Source organism: Macaca nemestrina, chromosome 13 (assembly GCF_043159975.1).
Source record: "Macaca nemestrina isolate mMacNem1 chromosome 13, mMacNem.hap1, whole genome shotgun sequence".
Lineage (NCBI taxonomy): Eukaryota > Metazoa > Chordata > Mammalia > Primates > Cercopithecidae > Macaca > Macaca nemestrina.
In genome coordinates this window covers 8,104,453-8,129,281 of record NC_092137.1, presented here as the reverse complement: position 1 = coordinate 8,129,281, position 24,829 = coordinate 8,104,453, and the positions used below count along the sequence as shown (strand labels likewise).

The window sequence follows — 24,829 nt, the reverse complement described above, 5'->3', positions numbered from 1 at the left end:
AAGTGTGCAGCAACCTTGTGCCAAGGCAAATATGGGCTTTGGATTAGCATTTGAACTCGTGGGCACTCCTCTGGCCAGTGTTGATAAGGTTATACAGCTGTGTTCTCCCAGCACAATGGGCCCCATGGTGAATGAGGCCATGAATTGGTATTTAGACAAATTGGGCAGTATTTTCTGAACTTTCTGTGCCATATGTCCATTCAAGAATGGGATAATGAGTGCATGTGCAGAGGCAGCAGCACTAGACTTCAACAAAAATAACATTTCCAAACCAGCAAAACTGCAAACACATGAAAGGCAAACGTTTCTAAACCAAATCTTATCCCCCAAATCAGTTGAACTATAATAATAAGAACCACCATTATTCTCATTATTACATAGATTTCTCATTTGTCTTTGATTACTGAGAAACGAGGAAGCCCTTGTAAAGTACTTTTTCCGATAAATGAGGCTTTCCATTCCAAATATCAATGAAGATCGTTATAAATAACTTACTGTCTTCTCTGCCTTCTTAAACAAAGTCTCTGAAGAAGAAAAGCTAGTGGAGTTCTCCAGCACTACCGGGGGGACTAATATCTCCCAAAACGCATGTTCACTGGTGTATTAGGGTACTCTAGAGGGACAGAACTAATAGGATAGATGTATATATAAACGGGAGTTTATTAAGGAGTATTGACTCACATAATCACAAGGTGAGGTCCCACAATAAGCCATTTGCAAGCTGAGGAGCAAAGAAGCCCATCTGAGTCCCAAAGCTGAAGAACCTGGAGTCCGATGTTCTAGGGCAGCAAGCATCCAGCGTGGGAGAAAGATGTAGGTTGGGAGGCTAAGCCAGTCTAGCCTTTTCACGTTCTTCTGCCTGCTTTTATTCTGGCCACGCTGGCAATTGATTAGATGGTGCCCACCCAGACTGAGGGTGAGTCCGCCTTTCCCCATCCACTGACTCAAACGTTAATCTCCTTTGGCAACACCCTCACAGACACACCCAGGAACAATACTTTGCATCCTTCAGTCCAATCAAGTTGACACTCAGTATTAACTATCACAACTGGGAATCTCAGAGTGTGCTTGTATTTGTTTGTTCTGGCTGCATAACAAAATGTTACAAACTGGGTGACTTAAACAACAGATATTTATTTCTCATAGTTCTGGAGACTGGAAGTACAGTACCAGGCTTGGGTTCTGGTGAGGGCTCTCTCCTAGGGCTGCAGATGGCTGCCCTCTTGCTATGTCCTCACATGGCAGAGAGAAGGAGCTCTGACAATTCTTCCTCTTCTAAGGACACTAGCACTGCAGGGTCAAGGCTCCATGTTTATAATCTCATTAGATCTTAATAACCTCCTTGGGCCTTGTCTCTAAATACAGTCATATCAGGGTTAGGGATTCAAAATATGACTTTTGGGAGGACACAATTCAATCCATAGCAGTGATCTTATTTGGAAGTACAGTAGTGATTTTGCAGATGTGTTTAGTTAAGATGAAGTCATCCTCAATTAGGGTGGGTCCTAATTTAATTACCTGTGTCCTTATAAGAAGTGAAAACAGAGATAGGCAGAGAGAGAGAGAGAACACCAAGTGAAGACAGAGGCAGAGACTGAGGTGATGCCACTACATGCCAAGGCATGCCAAGAATTGCTGGCAACCTCTGGAAGCCAGAAGAGGTGAGGAACAGATTCTCCCCCAAGTTCCCAAAAAAGAACCTACCCAGCTGACACCCTGATTTCAGACTTCTGGCCTCCAGAATTGTGAGCGGAGGCATTTCTGTTGTTTGGAGCCACCGAGTTTGTGAACATTTGTTATGGGAGCCCCAGGAATCTAATCCACTGCTGTTCCATTACCATAATGACCATCACTACTCTTCAACATGGCGATTTAGCAAGGTGTCTGCTGGGCTGTTTTTGTATTGGCTTCCTGCCATGCAAGTGTGGTTCTATGAAAACTTGAGCTCTTCCCATCAGTTTTCTTCCTCTACACTGCTATAGGCATGAAGACACCTCATTAGCCTGGGGTGGTTGGAAGGAAGAGGAGGCTGGAGGTGCAGCCACCCTTGGCATATGTTAAGTGTTAGCTATTATTCCACGGAGTGGGGGTTGCTGGTATTCTTTTCATTTCTCTAACCAATATATATCTACCTTTTAAAGTATTTTAAAATTTATAATGCATTTTCACATTATCTCAATAGATCCCCCTCACATCACTGAGAGGTAGACAGAGTATTATTAACCCCATTTTACAGACAAGGAAACAGAGGCTCAAGGAGTTATTTGATTAAAGTCACTCTGCTTGGAATATGATGCTGCTGAGACTCAATCCGAGATGCCAGGCTCCTTTCTTTAACCCAAACTTACAAGAGTATTGAATGAGGAGTCTCAAGAGAAGGGCTCTGATTCTAGCTCCATCCCAAATTCCCTGGAGTTGCTAGTGGTGTACCTTCAAGTTAGATAGCACATTGCATTTTTATGAATGATATTATATATGATATGATATATTTAAAATCCATTTGTTCCTACAGGTAGACGCAGTACGCTGATGGTGAGAAAACCACAGAGCCTTGTCTCCTGGAGCTTTTGGGTCTGTGGGGAAGACAAGCAACCAAACAAGCAATGGCCATCAAGCGAGGCAGATGCTGTGACAGAGGAGGCCCACCTCACTAGAGGAGGGGACAGGGAAGGCTTCCCAGAGAAGGACAACTCGAGTCCAGAGCTTCGAAGCTGCATCTCAGCTGGCTAGGTCTATAGGAGGCATGGCTAATCCAGGCTGAAGGAAAAGGCAAGAGGCACATTCTGCTCTGAAAAAAAATTAAAGGAAGGGTGAAGGAAGAGAGAGGAAGGGAGGTAATGAAGAGAAGGAGAAAGGGAGAAAAGAAGGAAGGAAGCTCATTTTGGCTAAAACATAGAGTTAGACAGTGGGGTACTGTGCAAAGAGAGATGAAGTTTGCAAGGGAGGTAGAGGCCAGGTGAGAAAGAACCTGGGGGCCCTTCTCATGGATTCAATGTGACCTAAGAGGAAGGGGAAGCCACTAAAGAGTTTCCTGCAGGGACAGTGTGTCCAGATGTGTTTTAGAAGGCTCGCTTATGCTGCCACGGGGAGTCTGGATTGGAGTAGAAGCAAAGTCCATCAGCTGGCTACACGGGAATTCAAGTGGGGATTGGGGTAGTGACAGCGGAGAGAAGTGGACCCTTGTAGAGGAGTAGAATCGACAGGTCTGGTATTTAATTCAAGGTAGGAGGAAGGTCAAGGAATGTCAAAGATAACTTCTCTTCCTGGCTCAGGAAGCAGCCCCGAGATACACTTTACAATAAATCATGTCTCTTAGTAACCACAGGAGCAAAGTGAAAATGAGTTAGTTTAGAAGTGAGAATGAGGTTCTGTTGGGTTTTAAGTGAAGTAGTGTTTATATTTGAATCATATTTGAATCATATTTTCCATTTTCAGTTCTTCACTTGTTTCATTCACACAATGCATTTTTAATGGTTCTGAATGGACTTTTTAGTTGGGATGTTGATTTGGGATTATGATGAAAATAATTCCCTTACATATAATAATTGGTTATATTATACCTTATTCAATGAATTTTCTCAGATGCATATAGCATGCTGAGGGCTGATGAAAAGTATACTTTTCATCTGGATGAAAAGTATACTAAAGACAGGCAAGGTGGTGCCCAGTAATTTACTGGGAAAAGAATAGTGTTCCTGGGAAGACCCTTTGCTACTTCCCAGTGTCTACTGGGGCTAACTGAAAATATTCATTAGGAAAATACATGAGGGAAAGAAAAAAAAGGAAAACACGATGTTAACACGTGTGTGCATGAGGGATGGAAGGGTGACGAAGTTAAGTGGAAAGAATTTTGTTCTGTCTTTCAGCTTTATTGAGGTTTAATTGGCAATTAAAATTGTATATATTTACGGTGTACAACGTGATGTTTTGATATAAGTATATGTTGTGAAATGATTGCCAAAATCTAGCTAATAAATATACATATAACCTCACATAGTTACCATTTGTTTGCGGTGAGAATACTTGAGATCTACTCTGTTAACAAATTTCAAGTACATTATTATTTACTGTAGTTATCTGCTGTACATTAGAACTCTAGGTAGTGCTCATCTTTTATTTATTTATTTATCTATTTATTTATTTATTTAGAGACAAGGTTTCTCTCTATTGACCACGCTGGTGTGCAGTGGCACGATCACAGCTCACTGCAGACTCAAACTCCTGAACTGAAGGGATCCCCCTGCCTCAGCCTCCAGAGCAGCTGGGACTATAGGTATGTACTACCATGACCAGCTAATTAAAAAAAAATTGTAGAGATGGGGTCTCACTATGTTGCCCAGGCTTGTCTTGAACTCCTAGACTCAAGAGATCCTCTCATATCAGCTTCCCAAAGTGTTGGGATTACAGGCATGCATTGCCGTGCCCGACCCTTATTCATCTTATAACTGAAAGTGTGTGCCCTTTTGACAAATATCTCCCCATTTCTCCTGTCCCCTAATCCCTGGTAACCATCCTACTTTCTGTTTCCAAGAAGTCAAGTTGTTTAGGTTCCACATAGAAGTGATATGATGCAGTATTTGTCTTTCTGTGTCTGGCTTATTTCACTTAGTACAACATCTTCCAGGTTCAACAATGTTGTTGCAAAATGTCAGGATTTCCTTCTTTTCTAAGTTTCAATAATATTCCATGACATATATGTATGTTTGTGTGTGTGTGTGTGTGTGTGTATCGCATTTTTAGTCTATTCATCTGTTCACAGATACTTAGATTTTATCCATATTTTGGCTATTGTGAATCATGCTCTATGAATGTGGAGCTGCAGACATCTTCTCTAACTACTGATTTCCTTTCCTTTGAATGCGTGCTCAAAAGTGGAATTGATGGATCATGGGGTAGTTCTATTTTTAAGTTTTTGAGGAATGTCCATACTGTTTTCCATAATGTCTGTATCAATTTACATTCTTACAAACAATATATAAGGGTTCCTATGACTCTACACCCTCTCTAACATTTATTACCTTTTGATTTTTTGATAGCACCCATCCTAACAGGTGTAAGGTAATATGTCACTGTGGCTTTGATTTACATTTCCTGGTGAATAGTGATGTTGAGCATCTTTCCATATAACTACTTGCCATTTGTATGTGTGAAAAAAGGTGTATTCGTGTACTTTGCCTATTTTTAAATCAGGTTGTTTTTCTTGCTGTTGAGTTGTATGAGTTCCTTACATATTTTGAATATTAACTCCTTATGAAATGTATTGTTTGCAAATATTTTCTCCCATTCTGTGGGTTGCCTTTCCATTTTGCTGATTGTTTCCTTGGTTGTGCAGAAACCTTTTAGTTTGATGGAGTCCCACTTGTTTACTTGTGCTATTGTTACTTGTGCTTTCGGTGCCACATACAAAAAGTCACTGCCAAGACCACTGTCAAGAAGCTTTTTTCTTATTTTTTCCTTCTAAAAATTTTACAATTTCAGGTCTTACATATAACTCTTTTTTTTCCTTTCAGTACCAATCAGCCTTTATTCCTTGTATTTTCCCAGGGAAAGGAGAAGGGAAGAGAAAAGAGTCAGCATGCCTTATAAAATGATTAGAAAATGGGAAAGGAGGTTCCGGGTACAGCAAAGTCAACCATCAAATAAACACACCCAGTAATGACATCACAAAAGTGTGTAGGGGCTCAGTCTCCTGCAGTTCAGGAATGAGGGGAAGGTATCAGGAAAATAAAAGACAGGTAAGTCTTTAATTCATTTTGTGTTTGTTTTTGTGTATGGTATAAAAATGCAACTTTATTCTTTTGCATGTGGATATCTAGCTTCCCAACATTTGCTGAAAGATGATCCTTTCTCTATTGTTTATTCTTGGTGTCTTTGTGGAAGATTAGTGGACTATATATGCATGGATTTATTTCTGAGCTTTCTATTCTGTTCCATTAGTCTATGTGTCTGTCATTATGCAAATGCCATACTGTTTTGATTGCAATAGCTTTGTAATATAATTTGAAAGCAGTTAAGTGTGATACCTTCAGCTTTGTTTCTTCCTTCTCAAGATTGTTTTACCCACTTGGGGTATTTTGTGGTTCCACATGAATTTTAGAATTGTTTTTTCTATTTAAAAATGCCATTGAAAACTTGATAAAGATTATTTATGCATACATTCCATTGCATTGTATGGACATTTTTACAATATTGATTTTTCAGATCCATGAATATAGAATATCTTTCCATTTATCTGTAGGGTTTTTTTTTTTTCCAATTTCTTTCATTGTTTTATAACTTTCAGTGCACAGATGTTTCACCATCTTGGTTAATTGTATTCCTAAGTACTTTATTATTATTTTTTTGATGCTATCTTCAATGGACTTGTTTTCTTAATTTATTTTTTGGACAGTTTGTTTTAGTATGTAGAGGACTAATTGGTTTTTGTATGGTGATTCTGTATGCTGCAACTCTACTGAATTCATGTATTAACAGTTTTTTGGTGTAGTCTTTAAAAGGACATGGGGAATGAAGTAGAAATGTTTCAGTTTTATTTTTGCCTCAATTATGTATGATCTAATACAAGTTATAAAATTTATCTGAATCTCAGTTACTACATCTGTAAAACAGAGATAATAACATTAGAGTTAAAATATTTTAATTATGTATAACCTGGTGCCTGGCATATAATAAACTATTCAGTGCCTAATAAATAACTCTCATTATGATTCATTTCTCTAAATTTTTAGATGTCAGCAGCATCTCCAATTTTAGGCAATGGGATCCCCTGTGTAATGGCTCTTAATGCCTTCTAACATTCACAAAGTAAAGAAACAAATCAAAACTCTTCCTAAGGGATGGAAACTTCTCAAACGTAACCCAAGCCAAGAACATTGACTTATTTTGGAAAGTTTCTTTAAAAATTCATCAGGCTATTGTTTCTGGGTTTGAGTTTGATTTGGTTTGAATTATGTTAGTAATTCAAAAAACAAAATAAATATTGTAAATAAATAACAGAGATACCCTTTAATTTCAGAGCTGAGGAAGAAAAGTACACTTTGTGCTGGATTTGCAGCCAGCCAGTTTCCAGACAAGAGTTCCTGAAGATCAGGCCTCTTCCAATAGTCTGATTGTGTGTAAACCAGTCAGCACCTTCAGGCCTCTTCCAATAGTCTGATTGTGTGTAAACCAGTCAGCATAGGAATATTCCTACAGCCAGCACCTGGCCAAGCAGTGGTCAAAGAACAAATCATTGCAAGTTCCCATGTGAAGAAGTCATAGTGTCAAAAACCTCTTAAGGAATTTTAAAAGTCACCACCATTTGGGTCTACTGGCTGATAAAGCTGTAAGAAATGGCCTTAGTAACTTTCAGATAGGGACCTCTCATTGATATTGAAACAGGAAAATTTCCCTTGTCCCCCAGGCAGGGTGTGCGACAGGGGGAGTGGCTAGCTTCCTCAGTGCCCCACTGCTCAAACCTCTAGGGGAGCATACAGATGGGCAGGCTGTGGGGTTGACCCCACAGCAGTGTCTAGGGATGAATGTTTCTATCTGCTGAACCCCTAGTGGGTGGGCGTGTGTTACAGGGCGCTCTTTCAGCTTAGCCATCCGCAGGTGGCTTGTGTTTAACTGTTCAATCCCAAGGACAGGGGGCTTTCTGGATCCTGGGGTTTCTTGCCTTGGTGTACCAGAAGAATCTGATCATATGTGGGCTTGGAGAATGAGTGCAAGGTTTTATTGAATGGAAGTAGCTCTCAGCAGATGAGGGAGCCAGAAGGGAGATGGAGTCGGGCTGCTCAGCTGCCCAGGTTCTCCTCCGCCTGCCCCGGCCAAACTCCGTGTTGTTCTGCCATTCAATGGCCTGCTGGCCTGCTGTGGTCAGTCAGTGTGCTTTTCCACCGATGTCCTTTTGATGTCCAGCCACTTGTGTCTTTGTCCACTGATGTGTTCCCCTCGATGTCCAGCTACTTGTGTCTTCTTCCACTGATGTGTTCCTCTCCATGTCCAGCCACTTGTGTCTTTGTCCACTGATGTGTTCCCCTTGATGTCCAGCTACTTGTGTCTCTGCCTGCTAGGGTCTTGGGGTTTTTATAGGCACAGGATGGGGGTGTGGCAGGCCACAGTGGTCTTGGGAAATGCAACACTTGGGCTCAAAAACAGGAGTGCCTGTCCTCACCGAGGCCAATGGGCACAAGCCCAGGGGTGGAGCCCTAGCCAGGGACCATGCCCTTCCCTTCCCAGCACTTCCCTGCCCCACTTCCGTATCAAGGTATCACAATGACTTCGCAGAGTGTCATGCTGTCCTTTGCTTGCATAGCACTTTGTCGTTTGTAAAAGGTTCCCATTTACAGGCTCTCCCTTGAACTTCAGAGAGATTAAGTCACCTGCCCACATGAAATAGACTCTCATTGCCTAACCAAATTTAGCTTATATATTTTTTGAACACTGATATGGTTTAGATTTGTGGACCCACCCAAATCTCATGTCAAATTACAATCCCCAGCATTGGAGGAGGAGCTTGGTGGGAGGCCACTGGATCCCTGGGGAAGATTTCCCCCTTGCTGTTCTCATGATAGTGAGTTCTCATGAGATCTACCTGTTTAAAAGTGTGTCGCACCTCCCCCTGCTCTCTCTTCCTCACCTCCCCCTGCTCTCTCTTCCTCCTGCTCCAGAGAATGGGACATACCTGCCTCCTCTTTGCCTTCTTCCATGATTGTAACTTTCCTCAGGCCTCCACAGCCAGGCGTTTTGTAAAGCCTGTGGAATCATGAGCCAATTAAACTTTTTTCTTTACAAATTACCTAGTCTCAGGTAGTTCTTTATAGTAATGCAAAAATGGACTAATACAAACACTTTCTATGTGCCAGGCATGTAATAACCACGCTCATATATATGCCCTCATTTGATCTATTTGACCATCCCTATTTTACAGACAAGCAAATGGAGGCAAAGAACATTGAAGTCACTCTCCTGCTACACATGCTGAGGTGATAACCAAAGCAAGATTTGAACACCACTTTCTTTCTGATTGCAAACCTGGTTGTTTTCTTATTATACTGTTCTAGTAAATAGCAAATGTAGTAAGTTGTTATTTACTTACTTTCAGGCTGCTCCTGCTGGGCAAAAAGAACAAAGGAGAAATAAGAGGAGGAGGAGGAGAGCAAGAGATAGAGGCAAGGAACTGGACTGGAAATCTACAATAACTCATGGAGGGAGGAAATGTCTTACAGAAGAGGCATCAGATCGAACATCCAGTGGTGTTTTCTCCCCCTCGGTTTCTGGAAAACCGTAGACTTTCATTTATAAACTCTATGCCCAGACCCCAAAGTAGGAACCAGGAGCTCCTTTGAGGACGTGCAACCCTTCTCAGAAGTCTCACATCACAGCATGAGGTAAGATGAAGGCGGCACTGCGGGTCCAACCCTGGCTGAGGATCAGGGTCTGGCACCCTCTGATTTCTCCAGCGAAGATTCAGGTAGGATAGGGGAGAAAGAGGAGGACGAGGGGCTCCCTGCCACCTGGGAGACCCACTGCTTGGTCAAGCCTGCCTGGGCCCTGCCTGGAGTCAGCCACAGCCAAGTAACACAGACGATCCTGGAGAACTGAGGATGACTGGCTTGATTGACAGGAAGGTGGTAGGCTCCGGTAGCATCACTGAGGAGCCCAAGGGCAAGACTTGGGGCACCGCAGTATCCAGGCTGATCAAGGAGCATCTGGCCAGAACCCAGATTAAGGTAGCAAGGGAGCTGCGCATCCTGTGCCTTGAGGGTCTTTTGACAACTAGCCTTTTGTGTGAAGCTGGTTTCTCTAAAGGAAGTGAAAGCATGTGAGTATGGCAAGCTGCAGTAGGGGAGGAAACATCTTGTTTACAAATGTCAGGCGGTAATTAGCCCATTTTAAAGAGAGGAGCCACCACTGATGGCTTTTGTTAGCTGAAAACCTCAGTGCTTTCTTGTGGCTGTGCTTGAAGAGGCCGGGTAGACACAGAGACTCTGAACCCAGTTCATAAATAGTTGATTTCATATTTTAAAATGTTGCACTAAAACTGTCACCCCCTCTCGTGGATCACAGATGGTGAAGAACTAATTTGTTACTGTTTGATAACTGCTTTTATGTATCAAAGCTCTTATTTACTACTCTGTGGGGGAAATGACAGACTAAGAGCAATTGTGTGTTTTCTTTCCGTTTTTCTTCAACCGCTAGGCTTCTTGTTTTTCCCCTGACGTGTCTCTTCTTTGAAAGAGAAAATGGTGAAGCTTTTGCATATGCCAACTTGGCTGAACTCAGTTTTGGGGGAATTGGAAGATGCCTCTCCCAGCACAGACCAGCAGACTTTTTTTTTTTTTTTTGGATCCTTTTTAATGTGCCCATGCTCCATAGTAACATTCAGGCCAGCCTCTCTTCTCTCTTAACTCACAAAATGTTTCTAATTATCTATGCAAAGTGAGTCTTTGCTTGTAAGAACTGTCCGGCAAATGTAAGTGCAAGAAGATGGGTAAGCTGGATCCAGCTCATCAGACTTTCTTTCCTGTAACCACTCACTTCATTCATTCATTCAGTTCATATTTGATTCACTTTTTCATTCAATTAGCCAGTTGTTAATTCTTTCGGAGTTTTTGGCTAGATCAGAGCTTAGATTGTGGGCACAGTGGAGGCTGGCACTGGTATGTACTCACCCCTACCACTCCTACCTATGTCCTTGGCATGTCTTGAGCATAATGTAAAATGCCTAGAGAAAAAAAATCCAACAATTAGTTAGCTCACTTTAGCCAACTATAGACTGTGAGCTAAGAATAATTTTTATATTTTCAAATGGTTGGAAAAAATCAAGAGAAGAACAGTAATTCTTGACATGTGAAAATTATCAGAAAATCAAGGCTCAGCTTTTTGGAACACTGCCCGACCCACCTGTTGATGTATTGTCTGCAGTTGCTTCATGCGACAATGGCAGTGTTGAATAGTTGTGACCGGGACCATTGTCTGCAAAACCTAAAATATGTATTACCTGGCCATGTGCAGAAAAACCTTACCAATCCCTGAGCTCATTCCCTGCTTTCTTTAACACAGCAGGAATGTACTTGAACCATACTCATGGTTGTGATTCAGGCATACGCAACCTCATCACTTGCTACTTACCCTTCGCTCACTGTGCCCGGTCATCCAACCCAAAGTCACCTCCTGCCCCGCATCTTTGCACCTCCTATTCTGCTTACATGCAGAGCTATTCCTATTCTTTCTCCACATCAACTTTATTCGTTCTTTTATTTCAGAGTTTATATCAAATACAGTTTTATCAGACAAGACTTCGTAAATCCCCAGACCAAATTAGCTCTTTGTCATCTGTTCTTTTATGGACCTCCATTTTTTCTTTTCTCCTTTGATAAGAGCATTCATGAAAGTTTTCAGTTATATTTTTCTTAGTGCCATTATTTAATTAATATCCTTACACTAGCCTTTAAGATTTCTGACAGCAAAAGCAATGACTGCTCATTTTGTCATTGCACCCAGGTACTCAAAAAGGGCCAGGGTGCAGCAGTGAGTGCCAGTCTGAATGAAGGACGCATGCGTGGCCTGGAGCCTCACTGTGTTCCAGGCACCCAGGTAAGTGCTCTGCACATAATACCACACGTTGCGTTCCACGATAAGGTATTCATCTCATTTTACAGATGGAGAAAATAAGGATACTTTCTAGAATTTGGCAGAGCTCTGTCTGGCAGATAGAAACAAGTTCTATTTGACTCCAAATCTCTCATCTCATTCTTATGACTATTTTACCGATAAGGAAATTATGTGTAAGGCATCATGATTCAAATCAATTCTCACTGGGAAAGAAAAATGCCATAGAAAACATTTTATTCTATACACAAAAAGGTTTTCTCAGCATGTTTTATCAACATAATCATCGTCACATTATCATCATTAAGACATGAAAGAGGAGCGTACAATGGAGAGGCTCTCCTTCCCTCCTCAGTCACTCAAGAATGCGATGGTAAATGGGGTTTTAAGCTGTGTTTTGCTCTACTTTTAATCGTGTTTCCTTTCTCGAATAATCACAAGATGCTAGAGTGTTAGAAAGAATATTAGAGGGAATCTAGCTCAGCCAGTTTCCTCGTCACACCCAGAAGTCTGAGATCACTTCCCCTGGTCGTAAAGTGTGGGCTGACGTAGATTCCCAGCACAGACCTCCTCCTGCAGCGTTTGTTCCCAGGACCTCTCCTCCACTCCACTATTCTAAAAGCACAAAAGAAAATCTCTCCAACGCTTTCTGTAATTGAGAATAAATTGCCCATTTGCAATTTCATCATGTCGTATTTTGAGATTTGAGATTGTAAATGCATTTTCATGCATGTTCGTTCAGTGATGCCCCCACACTTACCCTGTTGCCATGTTAGATTTTGGAGTGCTGAACATAGAAAATCAAGGAAACAAATTTTCCCATGTCACTCTTTGGAAAATGTTCATGCCTCATAAATATTGGAATGCGGATTTCATCATAAGTCAGTCTATGTGGAGTGCCCACTCTCTTCTGAACTCACACCTCCCTGTTACCCTTTGTTCAAGTGAAGTTTAGAAGGGTTAAATGTTATATTATCAACAATTTGATGACATTAAAAATGAATATGAACAGAGATCAATAATTCAGCATGTAGTTTCAGAGTGTCCCTTAGCTTTTGTTAGAGTAGAAGCTGATAATAATGATGACAGTTATGATGATTAAAACAATCGCTATTTAGGAGCTATTTTACATTTGGCAGAGCCCCTTCATCATGAATTTTCTCATGAAATATTCACAACTTTTCTTGTTAGTATCATTCAGTATTATTACTGCCTTATGCAAATGAAGAAATAGAGCTACAGAAAGTTTATAGGAATTTCCACAAATCATATAATAAATAAATGATAGAGCCAGGGAAATTATTCTTTTGTCTTCTAAGGAGTAGAGGGAATTTCTATGTTACCAAATATATCTTGTCATCTTTTCTCTAATTCCTAAAATTGCAGTAATATGAAGAAAATCTATGAAAGAAGAATTCCAGTGGAAGATTAAAATACTGGAGTCAACTCAGGTTGGAGCAAAAATCAGTGGCTGCGTATTTGCCTGAGAGGGTCCAGTTCCTGCTGCAGCCTCATGTCATAGTTCATCATGCGTCCCTTGCTGTCACCAGAAGGTCCCAGTTTGGGCAACAATCGTGTACTCATGTGATCGCCCCAGAGACAAAGGACTGAGCAGGCTTGCATGGGGGTCAAGGAAGTAAAGGACAGGAGAGGATATCAAGAGCAGAGGCCCAGGGTCACCTTCTCCCCAAAAGCTGGCTCTGAAGTGGTGAAGGCACAAGCTGCATTCCACAGCAGTCACTGACTTGGTGATGTGTATCTTGACAGGACTTGGGGTTTACACAGCATCCAGGAGCTCCCCATCTAAGCTCCCTTTCACAGCCTCCATGTAAACGTCTCCCATCTCCCCAGTACCCTGCTGGCCTCTCCACACTGCCCTGTCCCTCTCCAGCCATTCTCAGCTTTGCTAACATTGCATGAAAAAACACCTTATTTCTCTTTGTGCCATGGTCTTTTTCCTTAATTATACCAAAACACTTCTCGGGTCAACTAGTCTAAGCATGTCCTACAGACATCCCGGCCTTCTTTCAGCATCACTTGTGGACAGTCTGCAGCCAAAGCCAGTGTCCAACAGAGGCCCTTATGTCTGGCTCTGTCAAGCAAGATCACATTCCTCCCCGACTCTCAGGAAAGGCTCACATGGATCCCACAGACTTCCAGAATCCCCAGCCCTCATTTCCTGGATTCCAAAGACCCACCATCCCAATCTCCCAAACTTTTCTCTGCAGCTTTGCACATGCAACTCAAGTGTGTGGGTGTGTGTGTGTGTGCACGCACGTGCATGCGCGCACACACACGCACCCACACATGCCCATGCACGTGTGTATAGGAGTGGGGGATAAAATAGAAACCTCAGATAACACATTCTGAAGTCATCCCTTCACCATCATCTCTCATATGTTTTTGTTTTTTGACTAAAAGTGACAACATGTTTACTATTACTCTGAGCCCCACATGGCAAGAGAAAGGCTCATTTCATACATTCCTTCTCGCACATTCTTCTTAGGAAACACTAATGTGCATACTTTTCACCAAAAAAGAATCAACAGTGCCTTTCTAAAGTACAGTTGGTGCCTGCAACTGAATGCATTCAAATCTTAAATACATGGAAGTATAGAAAAGGATGTCTGTATACTTCTTAAATATGTTTATATTCTAACATGGGAAACAGATGTGAATATAAAGAGAGGGGATGTGTTTCCACAAAGCCAAAAGTATGTGAGAAATGTTTAAAATGGTCACAAAACTGCTCGTATAATCCCCGACAGAGGAGTTCAGGCCGGCACTTCTCTTCGGCCCACTTTCTGTATTACTCTGGCGGCCGTATTGATTTGATTTTTCGAGTCTTCATGCCCTGACCAAGGTCCTGCCTTCTGAACGGGCATCATTAGGGCTTCTTGGTTTGTTTCTCTTGAGGGAGATGTTTTATGACCTTGAAGGTATCAGTTTTCATTTAAGTGGAGGATTGAGAGATGCCAGGCTAAGGCATTATTTGCCTGTATTTTACCATAATACACAAATAAGTTCTGATTTTCTGCTTGGAAACAGGAAAATGGTCATTTAAACCATTTAAATATTATTAACTTGCTTAGGAAAAGCGGAAAAAAACCCCTCAAGCTATAATGGCATCTACAGCTCACAGGATAGATTTATGGAACTTTTTATTCCTTGGTAGAAATATATCTACAGATGCCCCATGGTAAAATTAGGTAGGCTTATGGCACTTAGAAAACTGAAATCTAGAAACACATGGAATGAGTAAGATGATATTTCCAGCAATCAATGCATTCTATAAAGTGATTGGAGAGAGCTTCCTCTACACAACAATTTTGGACTTAAGATTCCAATTCAGTGTTTCTTGCCCTAAATTATAGTAAAGGCTAAATCTCATTATGACAAACCGTAATAGATCATCAAAATTCTTGAGTTAGACCTAGAAATCTGTTGCGTTATGCGCCTTGATCTAAATGTGACTGGGACTTGGAAACCTTGTTATACTGAAAAGTCTGGCTATACAGATATTTGGCTGATGTATTCAGTGATTCTCATTCCTAGAGCAGGAAAGGGAATGAAGTATAAAAGTTTCAGATTGTTTGGTGAGCCGGATCAGATCACAAAGTTGGTCGAGTCCAGGATGGGGGCACTGACCGCTCATAGGAAGCTGCTGTAACACCTGTTTACTGCTCATCCAGCAAGCAAACAAGCTTTGAGAACTCTTAGAGCTCCCTGGGTGGATTTGGTCACTGAGGCTGGCTTTGTTACTCATGGAAGTGGGACTCAGGTCTGGATGATCTTGGCCTAAGCTGAGCAGAGCATAGATTCTGCTAGGTCACCAGAGCTGTGGACTGACAAACTTCCCCCAGGGGGGGTAGGTGCAGGTGTCCCTTCAGCACCCAGTTGGCCACTCATTGTCATACAAAAGAGTTCTTCATGCATGGCCATTATATAGGTCTACTTAAGATTTCAGTGCAGGAGGACTAGCTACAAATGAAACTGCTAAAATAGTCTCCTGAAATGAAAGATTATGCTGATACCTGATGTATTAGTCTGTTTTCACACTGCTGGAAAGAACTACCTAAGACTGGGTAATTTATAGAGGAAAGAGGTTTAATTGACTCAGAGTTCTGCATGGCTGGGGAGGCCTCAGGAATCTTACAATTATGGCGGAAGGTGAAAGGAAAGCAAGAGGCGTCTTATATGGTGGCAGGAGACAGAGAAAGCAAGGGGGGAATGTGCCACACTTTTAAACCATCTTGTGAGAACTCACTCACTATCACAAGAACAGCAAGGGGGAAATCTGCCCCCCAATATTCAATCTCCTTCCATCAGGTTCCTCCCCTGACACATGGGGATTACAATTCAACATGAGATTTGGATGAGGACACACAGCCAAACCATATCACCTGTGTTTGAGAAAACACTCTCCTCTGAAGGGTAAGATAGTAAAACAACGTTATTTAAAACAATAAAAAAAGAAACAGAAGCTAGCATTTTAGAACCCAATACTTTCTTCCTTTTTGATGACAGACTGCCAAATTCCTTTGGGCAAGCTCAGAAAAAGAAAACAAAAATATATGAATAGGGCAATTTCCTCTAGATGTGTAGCTTAGCGTACTCATCTTATATGGAAAAAATATCAGCTTTACTCTTCATCCACTAGAGAACTAGCAAAAGAGTGCATTCCTATCAGAGTTTGTACTCTAAGAAGTCTTTCCATATGTGACAGAAGGGGAAGAAATATCCTTTCACACACGTGCCACTGAGCAGTCTGTTCTTTTAATTTGGCCAAATGTTGTCTAGGCTCTTCTTGGAGCCTCATTCACTGAGACATTTATTCCCTCATCTTACCCTTATTTTAAGGTATATTGAGAAATTAATAGGATCCGTGAACTGTCTTTTGTAGTTCATGCTAATATAGTTCTGCCTGAGAATCCTAAGAGGAGCTGTCTGAGAGCTTTCTAATATCAGAAAAGTTATCTGAAGTTAGAAAATAGGCAAAGATTAGTAAGTATTTTCTCAGTGCAGAGCTGGTTTTGCATCTTTGATTGACTTTTTGTTGACCGAGCTATTTGACAGCTTTGTTAGGGGCAAAGTTAACTTATGGATTTTCATCTGGTAGAGATGCAAATAATTACCATCCACTGGGGGAACCTCCTCCCAAATATGGCTTATGACCTTGTAAAATATCAATCGTGTCTCTCACCTAAGCAGTCTTTTCCTAATGTTCTCATATTAAACTGTCCATAAATATCCAGCTCCTCAAATTCTCCTTTGAATCCGTATTAACATCTTAGCGGCTTCCTCACTAATTAATGAACTGAATAGAACTTGGACATTATGTTCATATTTGTGTGAGAGTTGTTTTTGAACCTTTTGAAAATTAGACAATAGCTCTAGGAAATAACACAGTCCAGAGCCTAGAAATTTTCTTTGAACATTTTACATACTTCTTTGACTAGCATTCCATTTTTGTACCTATGCTCTACCCATGGAGCTTTTCTGAGAAGGATTCAATAACTATCACTCTTCCCAAGAAAAATGTACAACTCTATCTGCACATGCTAGTGCCATCTGGATGGAGATCGGACTCCACAGCAAACAGGATGAGGCAAAGGAAGTCCAGTGGATATTCCCAGGTTTAGAAACTCTGACAGCAGGATATGGATGTGCCAATCAGAGTCAGATGCTGCTCATGACTGTAATAACAGATGCCACTCAGAAGTCTTGCGCCCCACCCTGTGGTCCTCTCAGTCCCTCCAATCAGATCCATCCACCTAGAATGACTGTGTCTGCTTCATTCACAGAGGCAAGTAAAGTCTCTGGTGAACTTTTACCTACCTGCCCCTTTCGAATTGGGAGATTTGCCCTCCTTGTCCAGATGCTGTCTTGGCTCCAGGCTCGTGTCTGTCCCCAAGAGACCCTGCTTTGTCTCAGAATGCCACAGGGCTATTAGCACAACTCTTTCTGATGGTTAGTCATGATAATTTGTACCTCTGGCTTCACTACTATCTACAAAAATGTGCTTCATGACTCATTATCTGTTCCTGTCTTCTCCAGTTTTCCTTTTCCAGGCATTGTACTCCCTCTTTGGGTACCAAGACTACTTGGCATCCTCTCTTTTTGTATTGTTGAGTAATTCATCTCTTCTTTTCCAGTGTAAGTCTTGGGGATTTCAACTTAGAAAATAGGACAGTAAGGTATTTTGCTAAGCAAAAGAATTATAGACTCCAAGAAATGTCAAGTCTCTAGGAATTAGAAATAGCTATAGTCAGTGTTTCTATCAGTCTGAATAGCATAACTTTTAATGTTCACCCTACACTAGCAAAGGAGGCTGGATGGGAGGTGGCTTCAGCCACTGAGGAAGTATCCTGGAGAAAGAATTGGTTTAGAGGAACAGTGGGAAATTTGGTTTTGAAACAGTTCCAAGGGAATTTCCCACGGAACATCCACAGTATCATGGGATGACTTCCAAAGCTTGGAGAAGTTTGCTTCCCCGCTGAAACTTTCTGTCCTTCTGCAGAGTTGAGGAAAGCCTTTTCCTCATTTTGGCTCTTAGTCATTGGAAACCATTTGTTTCTTTCTCTCCAGTCCCCTCCCATGAGGCTCTGCCATTCTGAATTACACAGAGGTAGCTCCTTTTGATGCTCAGGGTCCTGTAAAACAAGCAGAAGTTACAGACTTGGAGCGTGACCGATGCGGCAGAGCCCGGCCCCTGCCCACAGCATCCCTCCCCAGGATTGCACGTATGCCCGTCCCAGTTCTGTGTGGTCTTGGCTGCAGTGGCCAAACATAAAGCTTCAGCTGCTGTTTAACAGCTTGGATTTTAAAGAGCTCATAAGGAGAGATTGAAAGCTGAATATCTAATGCTGTCTTCAGATGCAACATTCTATCACCCGAACAGTCTGCGTATAGTATTAGTTGCTAGAAAACTGTCCCACACATGCTTTTTATATCTTACCCTCAACCAGAATGAACCCCTCAAATGTACTAATCAACCAACCAGAGTGTGCAGATCTCTGTTAGGCCAGAGCAAAGCAAAATTTTTCAAGTTCTAAACTTACACGTATGGGAAGTGAAATTAACCTAAACTCTTACCTTTTGTCTTATAAAAACGATGTCCTGGAGGATCTTAGAAATTTCCTGGGAAATAGTTAATTACCTATTTTAGAGTCTGATAGTTAAATGTAGCTATTATGGGACAGACTTGATGCCATTTTGACCAGCCATAGTCCAACCTGCCTAGGAATCTATATTGTGCCAAGAATCTTTCAGAGGTAATTTAGAGAGTGTACATTTTTAAAAAAACTAATTAGTAGAAAGATAACTGGATAGAAAGCTGGAGATTTAGGTTCTAATTTGGGTTTGACCCCTAACCAGCCATGCATCCCTGGAGGTATGACCCTAGACTTTCAAGGCACCAATTTAATCTATAAGGCCAAGTAGTTGGATAAAGTACTTTCGAAGTGTTTCAGAAAGGTTCTTATAATAAATACTTTCTAAAGGTTCATCAGTAACCTTTACTTACTTCTATGTGCATTTCTAGTTAAGTTCCTTTTAAAGAAAAGGAGAAAGATAGAGTCTCTGCATTCTCCCTGTTCACTTTTTTTCCGCCAATCTAAGGGATGGAGCTCTTGCCATCAGGTAGACATTGGCCTAGGCTATTGCTAAGAGCTTCCTCCAAACTTCCTGCTTTCTCAACAAGGCATTTATTGTAATGAATCCATCTCACATTTTTGACTGCCAGCACCTGAGCATATCTTCTCTGTTTCAAGACCTTTGCTACTTTTGGGGGGCCCTGGGAGCCTTGATGGGACACAGAAGCCACCTCCCATCATGGACATTTCAAATGCCAGGTAGTTGGCTTTGACAACCTCCCATGCACCTTGGCAACAGACGTGGCACTCACCATCAGACAAATATGCTGTGGGCTGTAAGTCCTCAGTGGGGCAGAGATGACAGAGATTCTGTGGTGTGGCCATGGTGTGGCTGTGGTGGTTGTAGCCCAGTTGCTTACTTGGGAAGTGGTGCTGGTGCCACCATACAGGAACCAGGTAAGTGGCATTGAGGTGCAAGATGCAGCCTGCTGCTGGGCCACAGGGCTGTCTTCAGCAGACCAGTTCTGTGGCCTGATTTAGGGGCATTGTTCCCAGTGAACCACCTGTAAATGTGCTGCTCAACCCCTCTCAGTGATTTTGCATAGTAATCTGCAACATTTTAATACAATCTCTTTATGTCTAACTCAGCCACACTCAGTTTATTTGTCTTGCAACTGCATACTCTGACTTTAAGTATAATTGGACATAAAATAGAGGTTTTCTTATTCAACGGTTTCCAGAGACCAAAGCTAGATAAAATCATAAATCGAAATTTCTATCTCCTCCACTAATCTGTTGGTTCTTTGAGATCAGGGATGGTGCTTTGTTTATTTCTACTGCTTTAGAACTCAATGCACTCTGACATCTTTCACAGAATAAGTTCTCACATGGGAACCCGAGCAAAGTATAATGGATGTTCCCAGGAGCTGCCTATGGGATTGAAGAAACACGTATGAGAGGAGTAACATTTGGGCTGGAAGCGAAAATACAAGTAAATATATGTCAAATAGGTAAGTATGGAAAGTGCATTCCAGTAGAAGAAAATGAGTGTAAAAATACAGAATAAGCCATTTAGAGTATAGCAATTAATTTGGTGCTTGAGGACTACAGCAACATGTTTCTTTCCCGGTCGAAAAGTCTAGCAGTAGAATTACAGTTGTGCATCACTTAATGACAGGGATACCGTCTGAGAAATGCCTCTCTCTTTGATTTTATCGTGGCATGCACTTACATAAACTTAAATGGTATGGCCTAGTATATACCTAGGTCGTGTGGCATAGCCTGCTGCTCCTGGGCTGTAAACCTGTTCAGCATGTTACTGTACTGAATACTGTCGGCAATTGTAACACGATGGAAAGTATTTGTGTATCTAAACATAGAAAAGGTACAGTAAAGGTGCAGTACTATGGACGACTGCCCCATAAGATTGTATGTGATGCATTATTGGCCAAAACGTGTTATGTTTGGTGCATGACTCTATAGTACTGTCTCATGAAATCGGCACAGGTCAGGAGCTGCAGGCAGTCAAGAGCACATTCACAGATCAGAATGGCTCCCACTTTGCCAATCTTAGCTTGAACTTGAGTGAATTCATTAATTGACTGCATTAATATATCCAGAGGCAGAATTGGCACATAAAAGGTGGGTAGATCAGCCATGAATTGGCATCTAGTTTATAAATCAGTCTTGCTTGCTTGGTTAATGTGAGACTGTCACAAAAGATACAGCCTTTCTATTTTGATGATGATAAATTAAGGTTTCTAAACCAGGAAGGAGCAAACTAAGGATAGAGGATAATTTACAAAGAAAATGCCACCTTGTGGGAAATGACTGGCTAGCTATTCCCTTATGCTATGGTTTGGATATTTGCAAAATACCCCTTTACTTTGAGTTTTTGTATTTGGCATGGCTAAAAAGTAGGATTTCTGGCATGTAGGGACGGCACGTATGAATAGTAGAGCCAGAAGAAGAGTGTGGAAGCTAGATGTTTGAGGAAAAGCAGCCCCAATTTCGCATGCTTTATGTACTGGGCAGGAGTAAAGCTTCCAGGCTGTGAGTGGGGATGAAAAGACAAATTTTAAAAATCACTTTGCTTCAACACACATTATGTGAGTGGACTATGGAGATGTGGGCTTAGCAGGATGACAACAGCTTTATTATGTTCTCCAGGAGGTCACTATATAGTGGGAAACAGATGAGGGTCTCAGAATTGCATGACAAGTCCAACAACAGGTACCAGCATGAGACATGGCAATCCGACTGATCATCCACATGAGAAGAGATTGGGAGGCCAAGTGAACCCACTCTGACAGCTTCTCCCTGGCAGGCTGGGTGAGGAGGTGGGCTCTGTCGTTAATATCCAGTTCCACTTCTCATGCCCCTCCTGGTCCTGTGGACCCTCAGCCCGGCACCTCCAGGAGGATGTTCTTGGAGGATGAGGTTGCATCCCACCATCTCCCTGGCCCTGTGGACCCTCAGCCCGGCACCTCCAGGAGGATGTTCTTGGAGGATGAGGTTGCATCCCACCATCTCCCTGTGGGTATTCTCCACATCAGTTTCGTCTGATGGTTCAATTGTTGATGAGTGTCCAGCCATGTCATCTTTCAGAAGTTGACTGAAGTTCTATACTGGCTGACAGTCAATCCCTCCTCCTTCCCTTTTGGGACAATTTTGGTTTATGGATTTTGTTTTGAGTGTGAGTTCAATAGTTCTTAAGGCAGAGGAGAGGTAAGAGGGTTTGTCCAGCCTGTCATATTTTTGTATTTCTCATTTCACCCTCACTCCAGCCTGGAAAGACAGGTGATACTATTAATCTAATTTAAAAGATAAGTGTGCCTCTGTGAGTGAGGAAGCTTGCCAAGGCGGCACAGCTCTAAAAGGCAGGGCCAGGCTGGAGCCCCCAGCAGCCTCCACTGTGCTTCCTCGTGCAAAGTGGGCTAAAGCCAGGGGGTGTTCAGCAGGGTGCATCCAGTGTGAGCTCAAGGAGGTTGATGTGGTTGGTGGGCTACTAGAGGAACTTTGCAAGGTGAAGGTGTGTCTTAAAGCAGTTTGCTTTATATTCACACTTTGCTGAATATTAGAGCTTTTAAAAATCCCCATGCATAGCCACATGTCACACCAATTAAATGAGAATTTCTGGCAGGGGGGTTCAGACATCCAGAATTTCTAAAGCTCCCCAAGTGATTCCACTGCAGTCAGGATAAAATGCAGATTCAGATTCAGTAGTTGTGAGGTGGGACCTGAGAGTCCACATTTCTTTCTCTCCTTTTTTTTTTTTTTTTTCCTGATAAGGAGTCTGGCTCTGTCACCCATGCTGGAGTGCAGTGGCTCGATCTCAGCTCACTGCAACCTCCACCTCCTGGGTTGAAGTGTTTCTCCTGCCTCACCCTCCTGAGTAGCTGGGATTACAGGCACCTGCCACCACAGCCAGCAAATTTTTGTATTTTTAGTGGAGACAGGGTTTTGTCATGTTGGCCAGGCTGGTCTTGAACTCCTGACCTGAGGTAATCCACGCCCTTTGGCCTCCCAAAGTGCTGAGATTACAGGCTGAGCTGCCGTGCCTGGTGGCGTCTACATTTCTAACAAGCCCCAGCGGATGTGGATGCATCCGGGCCCCAGCCAACATGCTGGGGAGTAAAACCTTAGACACGTGCAAGACCCTTTATTTCAGAGTTAATTTTCAGAAAAACAAGCCTAGTTTCCTTGGAGGAGTCCTTGCTGGGAACGAGTCCGTCCTCAGGTGATGCTGCCTTGCCAGGCCACATCCCTGGTATTGCAGCCACTCTGACAGATCGGTGGCAGTTGGAGCAGCACCTTCTGCCTGCCCCCCCCCGGTCCTGCCAGGCTCAGCTGAAGTTTTGTCCTAAAGTGTCAGACATGTGTGCGGTAAGGAAAAATCATTTTATGGGGAAATCTCCTTTGACTGAGAGTGAGTTAGTGAAGAATCAAGTTGGAAGAGGGGCATTTCAGTTGGAAACTAGGGAACATTTTTCCCTGTGGCACTTTATTAGACAGCGGAATGAGTTTCCCGGGCGGTAGCAGCCACTTGTTTCATTTAAAAAGACCAATATACAAGAGGTGCTGGCAGAGGGATAGATGAAGTGACCTAAGAGGGTTTCTATTGCTCCAGCTTCTGTCGCCAAATGAAACTCAAACAGCTTTTTCATATCTTAAACAGACCTACATAGAGCAATTATGAAAATTCCATCCATTATAAATACCTCTTTTAGCAGCACTTTAGAAATATGCCTCTTGGGTCCCATTCATCCTCGGTAGATGGGATTTGGATGGTCAGGTGGGGGAGGACGTGTGGCTGGGGAGAAGGAAGGTAAGGTCTCATCACCGCCTCTCCGGATCCCAGCCCAAGGCAGCGGGCCTGGAGCAGCAGAGGTAGGGCGGGCAATCGCTTCTTCATCTTTTCTTATGGTGTTTTACAAAATGATGCTGCTATACGTGTTGGTCGTATTTAAAGAGCGGATGCAGAAAACTCACCAAGTGGACAATGCAAAGCAGGTGACCATTTGCAAACAGGTTTTCCAGGGGCAGCTGGATTCCTCACACGGCTTCGAGTGGATCGCACCCATTTTGTGTCTAATGACCGCCGGCCGCACGGGACGATGTTTTCACAGGCAGGTGTTTTCTCTCTGGCTAATCCATGGAGCAGGCTGCGTGGAGACAGGCCTGTGTGAAATTGCTTTTCACACCGTGAGGGAGCTGGGATGATCTCTCAGCAGTGTAACTGCACGTGCACACTGGCTGGAGTATTCTCATTTCAGAGAGGATTGGAGCAAAGTTCTCATTTCTCATCAGAGATACACTGGAGTAGGCAGAAGTCTTTCTGTTCCCCTTAACAAGGTTGAGGGAAGCCGGGCGCGGTGGCTCACGCCTGTAATCCCAGCACTTTGGGAGGCCGAGGCGGGCGGATCACAAGGTCAGGAGATCGAGACCATGGTGAAACCCCGTCTCTACTAAAAATACAAAAAATGAGCCGGGCGCAGTGGCGGGCGCCTGTAGTCCCAGCTACTCGGGAGGCTGGGGCAGGAGAATGGCGTGAACCCAGGAGGCGGAGCTTGCAGTGAGCCAGGATCGCGCCACTGCACTCCAGCTTGGGCGACAGAGCAAGACTCCCTCTCAAAAAAAAAAAAAAAAAAAACAAGGTTGAGGGAAGAATGCAGAAACTTCCCTGACATACTCAGATTTATGGCTTTAATTAGGAAGGCCAACCAGGGTCATAGGAAAAGCAGAGGAATGACAGACCTGGATTCAAATATCATTTCTACAACTTGTTAATTGTAAGATTTGGGCCAAGAACCTGGAGCAGACTTCGTTTCCAGTGGGAACAGTCATACCATCAAAACCGGTTGAAGTTCAATGTAGCAGAACTTGTAACGAAGCCTGTTTACTCTGCACAAATGAGTCATTATTCCTCACTGACATGGTTTGGATCTGTGTCCCTGCCCAAATCTCGTATGGAATTGTAATCCCCCGTGTTAAAGTTGGAGGCTGGTGGGAGGCGATTTTGGGGGTGGATTTTCCTCTTGGTGCTGTTCTGGTGATAGTGAGTTCTCGTGAGATCTGGTTGTTTAAAAGCGTGTGGCCCCTCCCTGCTCTGTCTTGCTCCTGCTCCTCTATGTAAAACA

At 42.7% G+C, this 24,829-nt stretch overlaps 1 long non-coding RNA gene across 1 annotated transcript in view; it reads left to right on the top strand.

The window, feature by feature from the left end:
- Positions 1–4,147: 4,147 nt before the first annotated feature.
- LOC105486534 (uncharacterized) overlaps positions 4,148–24,829 on the top strand; it is a 41,903-nt gene continuing 21,221 nt past the window's right edge. The window contains exons 1-5 of the long non-coding RNA XR_011611433.1: positions 4,148–4,273; positions 5,545–5,735; positions 9,086–9,371; positions 11,488–11,580; positions 20,065–20,200. This is a non-coding gene — a long non-coding RNA (uncharacterized lncRNA). The remainder of the gene's footprint in view (positions 4,274–5,544; positions 5,736–9,085; positions 9,372–11,487; positions 11,581–20,064; positions 20,201–24,829) is intronic.